This window comes from Herpailurus yagouaroundi, unplaced genomic scaffold (assembly GCF_014898765.1).
Source record: "Herpailurus yagouaroundi ecotype Mexico unplaced genomic scaffold, PumYag 187, whole genome shotgun sequence".
NCBI classification, from domain to species: Eukaryota; Metazoa; Chordata; class Mammalia; order Carnivora; family Felidae; genus Herpailurus; species Herpailurus yagouaroundi.
This window is the reverse complement of record NW_024412418.1, coordinates 24,088,825-24,104,587: the sequence shown is the minus strand read 5'-3', so window position 1 is coordinate 24,104,587 and position 15,763 is coordinate 24,088,825.

Below are 15,763 nucleotides of genomic sequence, written 5' to 3'. Positions count from 1 at the left end.
AAAGAAAGCCGGAGTAGCCATACTTATATCAGGCAATCTAGACTTTAAAATAAAGACTGAATCAAGAGATGAAAGAGGGCATTATATCATAATTAAGGGGTCTATCCACCAAGAAGACTTAACAATTGTAAATATTTATGTTCCAAATGTGAAAGCACCCAAATATATAAATCAATTAATCACAAACATAAATTCATTGATAATAATACCATAATAGTAGAGGACTTCAACACCCCACTCACAGCAATGGACAGATAATCTAATCAGAAAATCAACAAGGAAACAATGGCTTTGAATGACACATTGGACCAGATGGAATTAACAGATATATTCAGAACATTTCATCCTAAAGCAGCAGAATATACATTCTTCTCCAGTGCACATGGAACATTCTCTAGAATAGACCACATGCTGGGAAACAAATCAGCCCTAAGTAAGTACAAAAAGATCGAGATCATATCATGCATATTTTCAGACCACAACGCTATGAAACTCAAAATCAACCATAAGAAAAAATTTGGAAAGGTAACAAATACTTGGAGACTAAAGAATATCCTACGAAAGAATGTATGGGCTAGCCAAGAATTTAAAGAGGAAATTAAAAAGTACATGGAAGCCAATGAAAATGTTAACACCAAAACCCAAAACCTCTGGGACGCAGCAAAGGCAGTCATAAGAGGAAATTACATAGCAATTTAGGCCTTCCTAAAGATGGAAGAAAGGTCTCAGATACACAACCTAACCTTACACCTTAAAGAGCTGAAAAAGAACAGCAAATAAAACCCCAAACCAGCAGAAGACAGGAAATAATAAAGATTAGTGTAGAAATTAATGCTATCAAAAACAAAAAAAACAGTAGAACATGTCAATGAAACCAGAAGCTGGTTCTCTGAAAGAATTAACAAAATTGAAAAATCACTAGCCACTTGATCAAAAAGAAAAAGGAAAGGACCCAAATAAGTAAAATCAAGAATGGAAGAGGAGAGATCACAACCAACACAGCAGAAATAAAAACAATAATAAGAGAATATTATGAGCAATTATATGCCAATAAAATAGGCAATCTGGAAGAAATGGACAAATTCCTAGAAATATATACACTATCAAAACTGAAACAGGAAGAAATAGAAAATTTGAACGGACCTATAACCTAAGTAAAGAAATCGAATTAGTTATCAAAAATCTCCCAAAAAACAAGAGACCAGGGCCAGATGGCTTTCCAGGGGAATTCTACCCAACATTTAAGGAAGAATTAACACCTATTGTCTTGGATCTGTTCCAAAAAATAGAAATGGAAGGAAAACTTCCAAACTCTTTCTATAAAGCCAACATTACCTTGATTCCAAAACCAGATGAATACTGCACTAAAAAGGAGAACTATAGACCAATTTCCCTGATGAACATGGATGCAAAAATCCTCAACAAGATATTAGCCAACCAGATCCAACAATACATTAAAAAAATCATTTACCACAACCAAGTGGGATTTATACCTGGGATGCAAGGCTGGTTCAATACCTGCAAAACAATCAATGTGACCATCACATCAATAAAAGAAAGGACAAGAACCATATCATCCTCTCAATAGATGCAGAGAAAGCATTTGACAAAATACAGCATCCTTTCTTGATAAAAACCCTCAAGAAAGTAGGGATAGAAGGAGCATACCTCGAGATCATAAAAGCCATATATGAGTGACCCAATACTAATATCATCCTCAATGGGGAAAAACTGAGAGCTTTCCCCTAAGGTCAGGAACAAGACAGGGATGTCTACTTTCACCACTGTTATCTAAAATAGTATTGGAAGTATTAGCCTCAGCAATCAGACAACACAAAGAAATAAAAGGCATCCAAATAGCCCAGGAGGAGGTCAAAGTTTCACTCTTCACAGATGACATGATACTCTATATGGAAAACCCAAAAGATTCCACCAAAAAACTGCTAGAACTGATTCATGAATTTGGCAAAGTTGCAGGATATAAAATCAATGCACAGAAATCGGTTGCATTCCTATACATCAACAATGAAGTGACAGAAAGAGAAATCAAGGAATTGATCCCATTTACAATTGCACCAAAACTATAAAATACCTAGGAATAAATCTAATCAAAGAGGTGAAAAATCTATACGCTGAAAACTATAGAAAGCTTATGAAAGAAATTGAAGAAGACACAAAGAAATGGAAAAAGATTCCATGCTCCTGGATAGGAAAAACAAATACTGTTAAAATGTTGATACTACCCAAAGCAATCTGCATATTCAACGCGATCCCTATCAAAATAACACCAGTATTCTTCACAGAGCTAGAACAAACAATCCTAAAATTTGTGTGGAACCAGAAAAGACCCCGAATAGCCAAAGCAATCCTGAAAAAAAAAAAAAAAGGAGGCATCACAATCCTGGACTTCAAGTTGTATTACAAAACTGTAATCATTAGGACAGTATGGTACTGGCACAAGAACAGACACTCAGATCAATGGAACAGAATAGAGAACCCAGAAATGGACCCACAAACGTATGGCCAACTAATCTTTGACAAAGAGGAAAGAATATCTAATGGAATAAAGACAGTCTTTTCAGCAAGTGGTGCTGGGAAAACTGGACAGCGACATGCAGAAGAATGAACGTGGACCACTTTTGTACACCATACACACAAATAAACTCAAAGTGGATGAAAGACCTCAATGTAAGACAGGAAGCTATCAAAATCCTCAAGGAGAAAGCAGGCAAAAACCTCTTTGATCTTGGCTGCAGCATCTTCTTACTCAACAAGTCTCCAGAGGCAAGGGAAACAGAAGCAAAAATGAACTATTGGGACCTCACCAAGGTAAAAAGTTTCTGCACAGCGAAGGAAACAATCAGCAAAACTAAAAGGCAACTGACAGAATGGGGGAAGATATTTGCAAATGACATATCAGATAAAGGGTTAGTATCCAAAATCTACAAAGAACTTCTCAAACTCAACACCCAAAAAACAAATCATCCAGTGAAGAAATGGGCAAAAGACATGAATAGACACTTCTCCAAAGAATACATCCAGATGGCCAACTGACACATGAAAGAGTGCTCAACATCACTCATCATCAGGGAAATACAAATCAAAACCACAATGAGATATCACCTCACACCCGTCAGAATGGCTAACTTTAACAACTCAGGCAACAACAGATGTTGGCAAGGATGCGGAGAAAGAGGATCTCTTTTGCACTGCTGGTGGGAATGAAAACTGGTGCAGCCACTCTGGAAAACAGTATGGAGGTTCCTCAAAAAATTAAAAATAGAAATTCCCTACGACCATGTAATTGCACTACTAGGTATTTATCCAAAGGATACAGGTATGCTGTTTCAAAGGGGGCACATGCACCCCCATGTTTACAGCAGCACTATCACCAATAGCCAAAGTATGGAAAGAGCCCAAATGTCCATCGATGGATGAATGGATAAAGAAGATGTGGTATATATATATATATATATATATATACATACACAATGGAGTATTACTCAGCAATCAAAAAGAATGAAATCTTGCTGTTTGCAAATATGTGGATGGAACTAGAAGGTATTACGCTAAGTGAAATTAGTCAGAGAAAGACAAATATCATATGACTTCACGCATATGAGGACTTTAAGACACAGAACAGATGAACACAAGGGAAGGGAAAGAAAAATAATATAAGAACAGGGAGGGGGACAGAACATAAGAAACTCTTAAACATGGAGAACAGAGGGTTACTGGAGGGGTTATGGGTGGAGGGATGGGCTAAATGGGTAAGCGACATTAAGGAATCTACTCCTGAAATCATTGTTGCACTATATGCTAACTAACTTGGATGTAAATTTAAAAAAAAAAAAAAAAAAAAAAAAGAGTGCACTTATGTGGTGATCCCTGAGTAATGTATAGAATTGCTGAATCACTGTATTGTATACCTGAAACCAATATAACACTGTACATTAATTATAATGGCATTTAAAAAAATTATTTTTAAAAAGAAAAAAATTACAATTCTAGAAAAAGAGAATGGTGAATATGGATCCCTTAAAACAGGTATTGCTAGTACAACATTGCAAAATTAATAAAACAAGTACACAGGATCTTTGATAATGAAAGAAGTGTGGGTCCCAATCTGGCTGGAGTAGTGAGTCCAAGAAGGCTTTGCAGAGGTGACCACAGGGTTGACTTAATGGTTGGTTTCAAAATGTCAAGTTAGTTTAAGGGAAAGCACTACAGAAAAATGTTAAAGGGGAGGCATTCCAGAAAGAAAGAACAGAAATAAGCAAAAGGCATAAAAGATGGGAACAACATCATTTATACCAGGAACTTTCAGAAGTTGGGAGCCTAAGTAGCAAAAGTAACAAGGCAGATGATGAGATCATGGAGATAGGGCAGATAAAAAAGGTGGTCCTGTATTCCACATAAGGTTTAATCCCTTTGGCTGGAGAGCACACATCAGAATGAGGGAAGGGGGAAAGAAGAAAAAGGGGGTGGGGGAGAAAATTGTTTTGCAAGTTGCACAAGCTGTGGGTCTTTCTCCAATATTCAGATGCTCCTCCCCCAGGGTTGAAAATCGCCATGTGTAAGACTCGCTGAGGATGTGTGTTATGCTGGTGGATGCCATGGGGGCAGGGGGAAGAAAGGGTTGGGAAGCAATGCTTTAGATGTGGGGGTGGGGGTGGAGAGCTGGAAGCAGAGTAGTTACATAATCAGATTTGCATTTCTGGGAGGTCAGTGGGTTTCTGTGGACAGAATAAATATGAGAGGGAAAAGATTATAAGCACAGTGACCAAAGAGGGAGCTGGTCAGTCATCCAAATGAGAAAGGACTAGGGCCATGGTAGTAGGGATGGAGAGAAGTCACATTTGAAAATATTGAAGAAACTAGTTTCCAAATTTGTCTGGAGTCATTTGGGAAGGTTCAAAAAAATAAATAAATAAAGCTGTGATTTAATTGATCTGGATGTGGCCTGGCCTTTGGAATTTTTTAAAGATCTCCAGATGGTTCTAATGTGCAGACACATGGAGGGAATCACAGAGTTAGGGAGTGAAATCAGCAGAACTCAGTTGCTGATTGGCTGGAGTTGAAAATGTGGAAGAAGGATGTCAAGGATTGACGAAGCCTGGGTTTCTAGCACTGGATAATACCATCAGGTGTATCTCAGTGAGGCATCGCATGTTCCTTTTCAATCATTTTGTGACACTAATACTTGAGGAAAACATTAACTATGTAGGTCATGAGACCTTGTAACACAGGTGATGGAAGTGCCTGGAAGTTTGGAGGCCATGGAAATGACCTGTCAGATTCACTGTCAGAAGCATAATTGACCAAGGGCCCCAGATGCTATGCTCTGAATCCACCCCTGTGTTCGAGCCAATACCACTCTTCCCACATGCTGTTCCCATCCAGGGACTGAGCACAGATCCATAGCTATAAGATGCGGACTTCTTTGATGGGCAGCTTGGGTTGGGAGCCTCATCGGCCATGCTGAATTTTTCTTAGAACTTCACTGCAACAAATCCCTTTCTAGCAGCCTTTCTTCCCTCCCTCTCTCCTCCACATGCATCAGACCCACATCATGGTCTGATGGTTCGTTCTCCTGACTTTTCTGGCTCCCTCCCCATTTCCCTTACAAGCTACTACTCAACCAATCTCTTGCATGACTTATCCTGTCTTGGTGCCTGTTGCTCAGAGGATCCAAACTAACATAACACAGCTTGAACTTTTTTTAAGTTAATTTTTCTATTTGATTTGTATGAAATATGGGAGCAACTCTCCATAATTTCAGCCAAAGATAACTTAAATGAGCCTCCAAGAAGCATATTAGCAAAGCTTCAAATTGAAAGCCAAAATATGCCTGAATGTCCCTCATCACATTCATGTGGAAGATTTCTGCACAGTCTTAACAAAGAAACCCATTACGTTAAAAGCTCCCATAAAGCATACACCTATCTGAAAATGCTACTGCAACTTTCAATGGCCAAATGTTCTATGAAAAGATTATAAATTGGCATCACGATGAAGAAAACATGCCAGTAGCATGAGTAATCCTCCTTAACAAGTCATGATACTTGTTGGAAAATGTGCATCCTCATATAATCTACTGCCAGGAGATAAAATGCTACTTCCATCATCAAAAAAGACACAAAATGATAAATAAAGCATCTTCTATGTATCACACATGATGCCGGGTCCTTTACATGGTATGTTAATCTTTGCAACTATCTTCTGGAGAAAGTATTATCGAGTCAATTTTTTTAGAATACACTGAGGCTTGGAGAGGTGGAGACTTGTCTAGTTCCCACAGTGTAAGTAGCAGAGCACATATTCAAACTCAGCCAGACTACTGTTCCCGAGCCAGGCTGCCTCCTGGCAGAGGCTGGGCACGGACCAGAGGAAGCATTCCTGAAGTCAGTCGTTTTTATGTCACACTCTAAGAAGGAGATGATGTTGCCCTCACCATCCCTACTAGGTATAAGCAGTCCTCATCCTACAAATGCAGAAATGAACCACACAGAATAACAGAAACAGTGCAGAAAGGGGCCTTCACGATCATCTAGGCTAATGTCTTCACTGGACAGGTAAATAAATTAGTGAGACTTTCCTCTATTTTACTGAGAGACAAACATCTTTTAAAATTTGCCTTATAGATTTACCTATGTGGGCACTTTGCATCTCAGCCCACACCAACAAAGCAAAGCCCCGGGCTGAGGGAGGTGGGAGTCATAGACTGGGAGGTGCTGGGCAGTTTTGGTAAATTTATTCAAACTAAAGTTGAAAACATTCCACTCCCATGCCACCAAAGAGAAACCAAGATTGCTTCCATCTCCCTATGGCTCTCAGGTGGTTCCCGGGACCATGAAGCTGGTGGGAAGGGAGAGGCTCCCCTTTTTTCCAAGTTCTGTGCTAGTTCCATCAGCCTAGAGCACATGAATGAGAAGGGGAAAGGAGGAGGCTCTGTGGTTTCTGGGAAAGAAAAGCACAGTGTTCCTGGCCAACTTCTTTCTCTCACACATAAGGTACAACTTTCTCCCTATTGACAGATAATTGAATATTTTCCCTTCTCGAGTGTTCCTACCACCTTCCAATTTTAAAAGGAATTTCAAGATACCACTGCCCTTTCTGAAAAATTTTTTTCTCTCAGGCAGACTGCCATTATCAACAGTAGGTAAATATTCACTGCAAAGTAACTTTGTGTGTTTTATTTTTTGTCAAGCCAACATATGAATTTAATTTGGAATACTAATGGGCACAGTAAACACTTGAATATTATTTGCTCTGTTTTCTTTTTTTCAATAAAGAAAAATTAGTTTTTAGTTTAAGTCATAAAGTGTAATTTGCCGGTGCAATGTAAACTACTCCATACTTTGTCCTTCATCTGGGTCCTGGACATCACACTAAGCAAGTCTGTGAGAGGCCAACCTTTGAATTGCTAATTAGATCACCAGTGATTTATTTTTTAAGTAAATAGCCCCATCTGTATTACTTCAGAACCTGAAGCCACAGATGGTATATTTTTAACCATCAAACTTCAAGGTTTACTTTCCTGTGGAATATTAAGGATTTTTTCTGTAGAAATGACTAAGATTTTCGAGATTTCCCTTGTAACTTTGTAGAGTGTGTTAATGTATACAAGCCATCTGAAAGGTTCTTTGGTGTTCAAAAGCTGTCACATTACCAATCCTTGGTCTCTAAAAAAGTTGCCCGTGGAACCATCCCTGTTCTAAGCCTATTCCTTCCTCTCCAGCCTCCAAAGTAATTAAATGCTAAGTTTCTCTTATTCAGGTACTCAAAACTGGGTCCTAGCTTAATCACTTCTACTTGGAAGCGTTTCCCCATCCCCCCACAAAGTTAGCTTCCTCCTGATGTGCCCCCACAGCTCATGCTTTAAGATAGGTCCTGGTCCTGGCTTAACGCCCTGTCTTGGCTAGAATGGAAGCTCTAACAGGTCCATATCAGGTCAGTCTTGTTGACCACTCTAATCGCAGAATCAAGCACTGTGCTAGACAGTCAATAAGTATGAGTGGAATAATCAAGAGAAGGCTTCATTCACCCGTCTGAACTCTTCGTAGCACTTAACATTATGCAAAACGTCTCTGCTCCCTTCCCTAAAATTCCTTCCCCAGTGGGAGCACTCTCCTCTCATCCCCTTCCACCTTTCCCTTTGCTCTTCCGGTGCCTTCTTTCCTTCTTCCTTATCTTTCTAGCAGTTCCCTACATTCTGGCCTAGTGCATCTTCTCCCTTCCAGCATGCGGTAGGCACTTGACCAATATGTGTCGAATGAATCAAAGGATGCCATGCTTCAAACTCCCCTGGGGAAGTGTTACCCATCTCCATAGCTTCAATAATTATGTTAAACCAAGGAGGTCTAAAAATCTATCCCTAAACTGAATTCCTCACCTGGGCAACAAACCTGTGTCTCCACAAGCACCCGTATGTCAATCTGCTCACAACTAAAGTTGGGATTTCAATTAAGCAGCAGGTTAATAAAATGCAAATTTCTCCTTTCCCTCTCCAACCTCTGCTAAAATGGCAAAGGAATTTAAGGGGAAATAAAAAGTACAAATCCACAAGGGCAAGGAGAACAGAACACAATAGCTAACTGAAGATTTCAACGCATTGTTAGAAGGGAGAAAGTGGATGGAGGTAAAATAATCGAATTAGGAGAATATGGATGTAGCATTTTCTTTCCCCCTCATCTCTAAAAATACTAATGATAGTTGCATTTTTTCCTTCTTTTTAAATTGGCTCTGTCTCCTCCAGGTGCATTTTCCCCTTCCTTTTCTCTTTTACTGTTTAAAGGTCTCTAAAACCTGAAATATATACTGGGGGCGTGGAGAGAGGAACTGATTCAGCCTACCGAAATTGCACATGGAGAACCCAGCTACCAGGGAGACAGAGCTCCCGCACTGGCTGGGCTGAAACATGGTGACGTAATAGTTTACATTATGAATGGTGATACGTGGAGCCACCTTCCCAGACTCTACTCAGGAAAACTGGCAGCTGGCTTGTATCTCCCAGGAAGATTAGAAGATTCTTCTCTAAGAAACTGAATAGCCTCAGGAGAAGACTTCCAAGTATTTGGAAGCTTCCTCAAAAACAAACAAAATCCACCATCAACAAGCCTGCCTGTGCCCACACAGCTTCCACTCAGCTTTTTAATGCCCTATTCTTAAGTCTGAACAGACAGGGATTCATATTATGAACATAAGTGTCAGACAGGGATTAACAAACATTTGAGGACCAAAAATAAAAAAAAAAGAGAGAGAGAGAGAGAGAAAATGAAGGGAAAAAAAGGGCACCTGGAGGAAACAAAGCCAATTAAGAAAGGCAAAAAATGCAATTAATGTCCTTAGAGATAAGAAAAGATATTACAACCATAAAATAAGTATAGGATAGCATGAAAAAGGAATAAATAGGAAAAAGAGCATGCTTGGAATCTAAAATGAGGTAGCCATAAAAAAACTTAGAAGAAAAAAATAGAAGATAACATCAAAGAAATCTCGGTCCCTCTTCCTAGAGAGGGGGTGGAGATTGAAGGGACAAATTAAAAAGAAAAATAGAGCATTGATTCAGGAACACTAATAACTGCCTGAACAAATGGCAGAAAAAGGGAGCAGAGGATAGTGGGACGAAAGCAACAAAAAATAATGCAAGTAAATGTCCCCAAGGGAGCAGGACCCTGAAGGCAGAGAGAAGTGAGGCAAAACGGTTTTCCGTCAAAAACCTTTTAGTATGATTTGATTCTGAAGCCATGTATATATACTGCCTTCATTATTCATTAGCAATTTAATAGGAGAGAAAACCCCTGTTTCAAATGTGTCCTTTTCTGTATTCTCTCTCTCCACTAATATTGTCAACATCAGTTAGCTCTGAAAACAATCCTTTCCAAGTTCTACTTTCGATAGATTTTTCACACATTTCTCCTCTCAATCCCACTGTCCTCATCTGATTCTGTCACCTCTCCAGGGACTGGTTACATAATACCATTACTGGTGGCTCTGTCTTTAGTCTCTACTCCCTGCCCACCCGGCCCAAGCCATCCTGCTATTGCCATGATTTTAAAAGCTTTTCATGTCTGAGTGGACTCCTGAAAATGCTCTTCCTTTACAGCCCCCACTATCAGGGTATACCTCAAGGCTGGGAGTTAGTGGAGATAGCACTGATCCCTGTTGCCACTTTCAAACTGCTTCACTTCCTATCCCTTCAACACTCTCAGTTCTTCTGAAGGATATGTCAGCTGACCACACTAGCCAATATTGCTCTTTCTGTCTCATGGCCAAGTCACCCTGGTTACTGAAATTCTAGCACCCAGCTCACCATCTTCTAACATTACTGTCATAATTCTTGACAATTGTAGCCATATATAACCCCCCACCCCCCCTACCCCCCCACCCCCACTCAAATCCTGGCCTGTTGGTTTCTTAATTTCTTCAATTCCATCGACAGACTCCATCTGGGCCACCCACTGCCATGGTAATAGTCTGATCTTGTCATCATCACCATCTGACAACATGCTCCTAGCTCTCCAGCTTCCCTCCAGCACCTCCAACCTAGCATTCTGCAAGAGCACTGGAGACACTCACCAACTGAAAACCTCTTCCTCACCATCCGCCATCATCCCTATTAGATGCCATGTTTCAGTGCTCTGATCACTCCCGGAAAACACTCTCTAAATGCTTTATTCTGTTCTCCCTCCATCTTACTTGCCCTCTTTGTCCAACCCCAATTAAGCCCAACTCTGCTGTTAATCCCAAACAGCTAAACTTTTCTCCAGAAATGGAGTAAAACATGACAGAGTTCTGCTCATTGGTCCCAATTGGGACCAAAAATATCAAATGGCAATAGCATCGCTCATCAGTAAATCCCATTAATTTCTCTGGTAAATTTATTCCTCCCCCACCTCCAGTAAGATGCTCATTCTCTTACCTTTCCCTTCTCTCTCCTACTCGCAACAATTTCTATCCCTCTACTTGCTTCCCTTCACACTTGAGAACCCAGAAGCTGCCAGACAAGAACTACCTCTCTCATCCTCCTACCACCAATGTTTTAAATCCAGCTACATCTGAACCGATGCACTATGTGTTCTCTCTCTCCTGTCAACGTGGAGGAAATTTTCTTGCTTCTATGTAAGCATTCCTACAATCATCCTTGATCTCTCCTAACTCTTCAAGTCCCCTCTTTTGCCCTGATTATCAACATCAGCACAGAAATATGTTTCCTATCAACCATCTTGAAGCAAAACAAACAAAAACTGTCTTTGACCTTATGTCCTCTTCCAGCTCCCGTCCCATTTATCTCCTCTCCACAATAATACTTCTCCCAAGAGTTGTCTTCACGTATAGTCTCCATGTTCTCACCTGCACTCTCTCTTCAACTTACTTCTCTTATTTATTTTGAGAGAGAGAGAGAGAGAGAGAGAGAGAGTGCACAAGAGCAGAGGAGCAGCAGAGAGGTTAGAGAGAGGATCCCAAGTGGGTTCCACACTCAGTGTGGAGCCCAAAACAGGACTGGATCCCATGAACCATGAGATTGTGACCTGCGTGGAAATCAAGAGTCAGACGCTCAACCGATTGAGCCACCCAGGTGCCCCTCATACCAGTTTTTCTCATCATACATATTACATAGGAGGGAAACAGAATATGGTTGTTAGGCTTGGACTTTGACCTCTTGAGTTCCAATCCCTGTTCTGTGAGTCACTAGGTACAAAAGCAGCATAATTTCTCTATGACTCAATTTCCTTAGCTAGAAAATGGGGATAATAAAGGCAACTGTCTCACGGTTGTCATGTGGACTAAAAAAGTTAGTAGACGTAAAAGCACCCCGAATGCTGTTGGCATGCAGAAAGTATTCAATACCAAGGTCAATAATGACCTTTCTTCTTCTTACCACATCCAATTATGAAGGCTCTTTCCAGCTTTCCATCTCTCTCAAGCAGCACTGGACAGACCTCACAACTCCTTGCTTCTGGATCACACCTACTGGGTTTCCTTCGACATCACCAAATGCTTCTTTGCAGGATCCTTGCTGGCTGCTCAATTTCTAAATACTGGGATACTGAGCCCTCTCTTTTTACTATCTAAACTCTCCCTAGGTAATGTGATCCAGTCCCTATGCTTTTAAATACCACCTACATACTAATGTCGCTTAAATTTCTCTCTAATCTTGGCTGTCTCCTGAGCATCAGACACAAACTATCTGTCATCTTCACCAGGCTATTAAGTTGGTACTGCAAACCTAAGAGATCTAGGTCAGGACTCCTCTCCCCCATCTCAGCAATGAACCTGCTCCTACCACATCTTCTGATTTCTGTAATATGAAATTCACCCAGCTGATCAGGCATATGACTAGAAGTCATATCTGATTTTTCCTCCTTCCCTCAACCTGACATCCAAATGTTAGCAGTCCTGTTTGCCCGACCACCAAAGTATAACCCAAATCCATCTCTCCCTCTTATCAGGCTGCGGCTGCCATCTTACTCCAAACTACACGAGCTCTTTTCCTGGATACTGCAAAATCCTCCCCATGAGTCTCCCTTATTTGATTCTTTGTCCCCAACAAGCCAATTTCTTCACAGCTGCCAGAGTAATCTCAAAGTATAAACCAGATTATATCAATCCCCTTCTTAAAATCTTCCAGAGGCATCTCAATATAATTAGAATAAAACCTGATCTAGTGAACTCAGGATTATATATACTCTGACCCTCCAACCTTAACTCCTATTATTTTCCCCATCACTGGCTCCTCTCTAGCCACACTGGCCTTTTTTCAGATATAGCAAATTCATTTTTGCTCTAGGACCTCTGTACTGGCTGTTCCCTCTGATTGGATATCTCTTTCCCCAGGTTTTGGCAAGGCTATCTTGGCTGTACGTTACCACTTCAAAGAAGCCCACCCATCTAAAGTAGTGGACTCCCTCCTCTACCCTGTTAACTATTTATCACAATATTCTGTCTTATTTTCTTTACAACACCTAGAGCCAGATAAAGTGCTGTTTGTTTACATGCTTAGTATGTTTCCCATCCCAGTCACATAAGATCCCATGAGGGCAGCATGCAGGGGCTCTCTTATGCACAGATGAACCTCCAGCATCTAGAATATTAACTAGCATATATTAGATATTCAACAAATATTTACTGAATCGATTTGAAAGAAATGAACACAGTATTCCCTTTTTATTTTTAGAATAGGGGTAAATGAAAGTCCATCCCAAGCACTGACCAGTTAACTTACTGTTGGTAAATCTGTAACTGAAGCCAGTTATTATGTAAATCAATTATCACTAAAGACAAAGAATATCTTTGGTATATCTTATCAGAATTATCATACAAAAAAGAAACTTGCATTTTTACATACTCCCACTTATTATTTTATAACCCCGTAAGTTTCTAAATTAGATAAGGTATTAAACATTGAAAAAATGAGGCATCTTCCAGGTAAACAGACATAAAACCAGGACTCACAGACTTAGGTCTACAATACCTGTGTTCTTTCCATTGGATCATGAATTTGTTGACATTATAGGTTACCTAGGTATTTCAGAACACTTCCAAAGTGGTAGTAAAATTCAAACAAATTTTAAAAACCTCAACAGAAATTTCAAATGTTATAATGTCGTCTGTAATGCCTAAAATATCAAGTATCCGGACATCAAGAAAAATGGATTCAGGTTAAAAACACTAACCTCCTGGTGATCAGATATGTTGATTGAAGTTTCCAATTAATAAAAAATGGATTTTAATAGTAAATAAGTTTGGTATCAAGGTCTTTTTACAGTGGATCACTGGAGAAGTAAAAAAGGACATCACACGTCCTTAGGATCAGGTCCAAATTCTGCAGCATACACAGAACCTTTTTTACTCTGACCCCTACTTCTCTCCCAGATACTTCTTGCCGCATGTTAATGAGTATGGTCAGCTTGTGACCATCCAGAAAACTCCTGCTTATTTTTTACCAGCTCAAATGTCACCTTCTCTTTGTAGCCTCTCTTAATCCCTTCATAGGCTGAACTACCTCTCATTTATGCTCCCAGATGAACTTTGAACTTGATTTTTTTTTAATGTTTATTTTTGAGAGACAGAGTGTGAGAGGGGGAGGGGCAGAAAGAGAGGGACACACAGAATCTGAAGCAGGCTCCAGGCTCTGAGCTGTCCGCACAGAGCCCGAGGCGGGGCTCAAACCCACGAGAACGGTGAGATTATGACCTGAGCTAAAGTTGGATGCTTAACCAACTGAGCCACCCAGATGCCCCTGTACTTCACTTTTAAGCAGTCTATTATAGCATTTAGTCTGTTACAGGTTTTCCTGGTTAGGCCGAAAATGTTGACTGAATTAAAGAAATATGTCATTTAAATTCCTAAATCAGTATGCAAAACATCTGTTACAGACTAAATGTTCAATTACAATAGTTCCCCCTTATCTGTGGGGATAGGTTCCAAGACCCCTCCCTAGTGGGTGCCTGAAACCACAGATAGTACCAAACCCTAGATACACTGGTTTTCCCTATACACACATACCTATGATGAAGTTTAACTTGTAAATTAGGCACAGTGAGAGATTAACAATAATACAGAACAAATTATAACAATATACTGTAATAAGTTATGTGAATGTGGCTTCTCTTTCAAAATACCTTATTGTACTGTAGTTACCCTCTTTTGGGACAGTGGTTGACCACAGGTAACTAAAGCCATGGAAAGTGAAACCAGAGACAAGGAGAGACTGCTGTAATACTGGTCAAACTAATTAATGACTGATTGAGCAAAGTATTACTAGAATTATGGTTATAGCTAGAAGTTGCCTAAACACCTGAATCTACTGTGTGAAACTGAAGGTTTCTTAAATATAACATACATCTAAAACTTGCAGGAATTCAGGCCTATGGATAGTTAGCGATAAGCGACACACAAGTTTATCACTACACTGGCAAATTGCACGTTCTCTCTACAGAGGTGAATTTGTTCAAGTGGAATGATTGTCTGAAAATATCACTGTGTCTAAGAGGTTCTGAGAAGGATGGTCAGGCTTATAAATCTGACCACTATTCTGTCCCAACAAACCCTACTGGTGCCTCCCAAACTGTTTCCTGCTTAGAAGTGAATTTTCCTAGATTTCTGATGACGTGAATGCCCTTCAAAGATTCTACTGTCGCTCCTTTGCGTTGGTCAACACCACTGCCCGTTAGTCACTAGAAACTTGGCAAATTACTAACCTAGCAGAAACATGGAATATGTATATTCTAAATAGGAATCACTTTTAAATCAATTTACTGAACTTTATATTGCCACAACAAATCTTCATTTCTCGACGGTCCCTAAAAAAAGATACAGACTTTTAAAATTTAGTAAAAAGTGCTGAATGCTAGTTCAGTAATCATTTGAACTACTTTCCTTATTATGTATTCATTAGTAAGATCTTAGCTTCAATAAATATCACTTAACCCTTAACATTAAAAAATAATGTACTGCTAACCTTAATTTCAAAATTAACTACCTAATTATAATGAATGTATAAGTATTTGTACGAAGTATAGCAAAATACTATTAGTGTCTCAAGATTGCTATGTGTTAACCTCAGATCCAGAGCCTATAACAATGCTTTTAAGTTTCCCTTTCAAAAACTCAACCCTCATTTCTTTGTTATAAAAAACATGCCTCTAGCTATTTAAAAATATATACATAAGGAAAAATACACCAAAAGCTATCAAGGAAGACTGTGTTTGATTACTCTAGAAGTCTAACCCATTTAGATTCTTCTAAGAGTTATTTT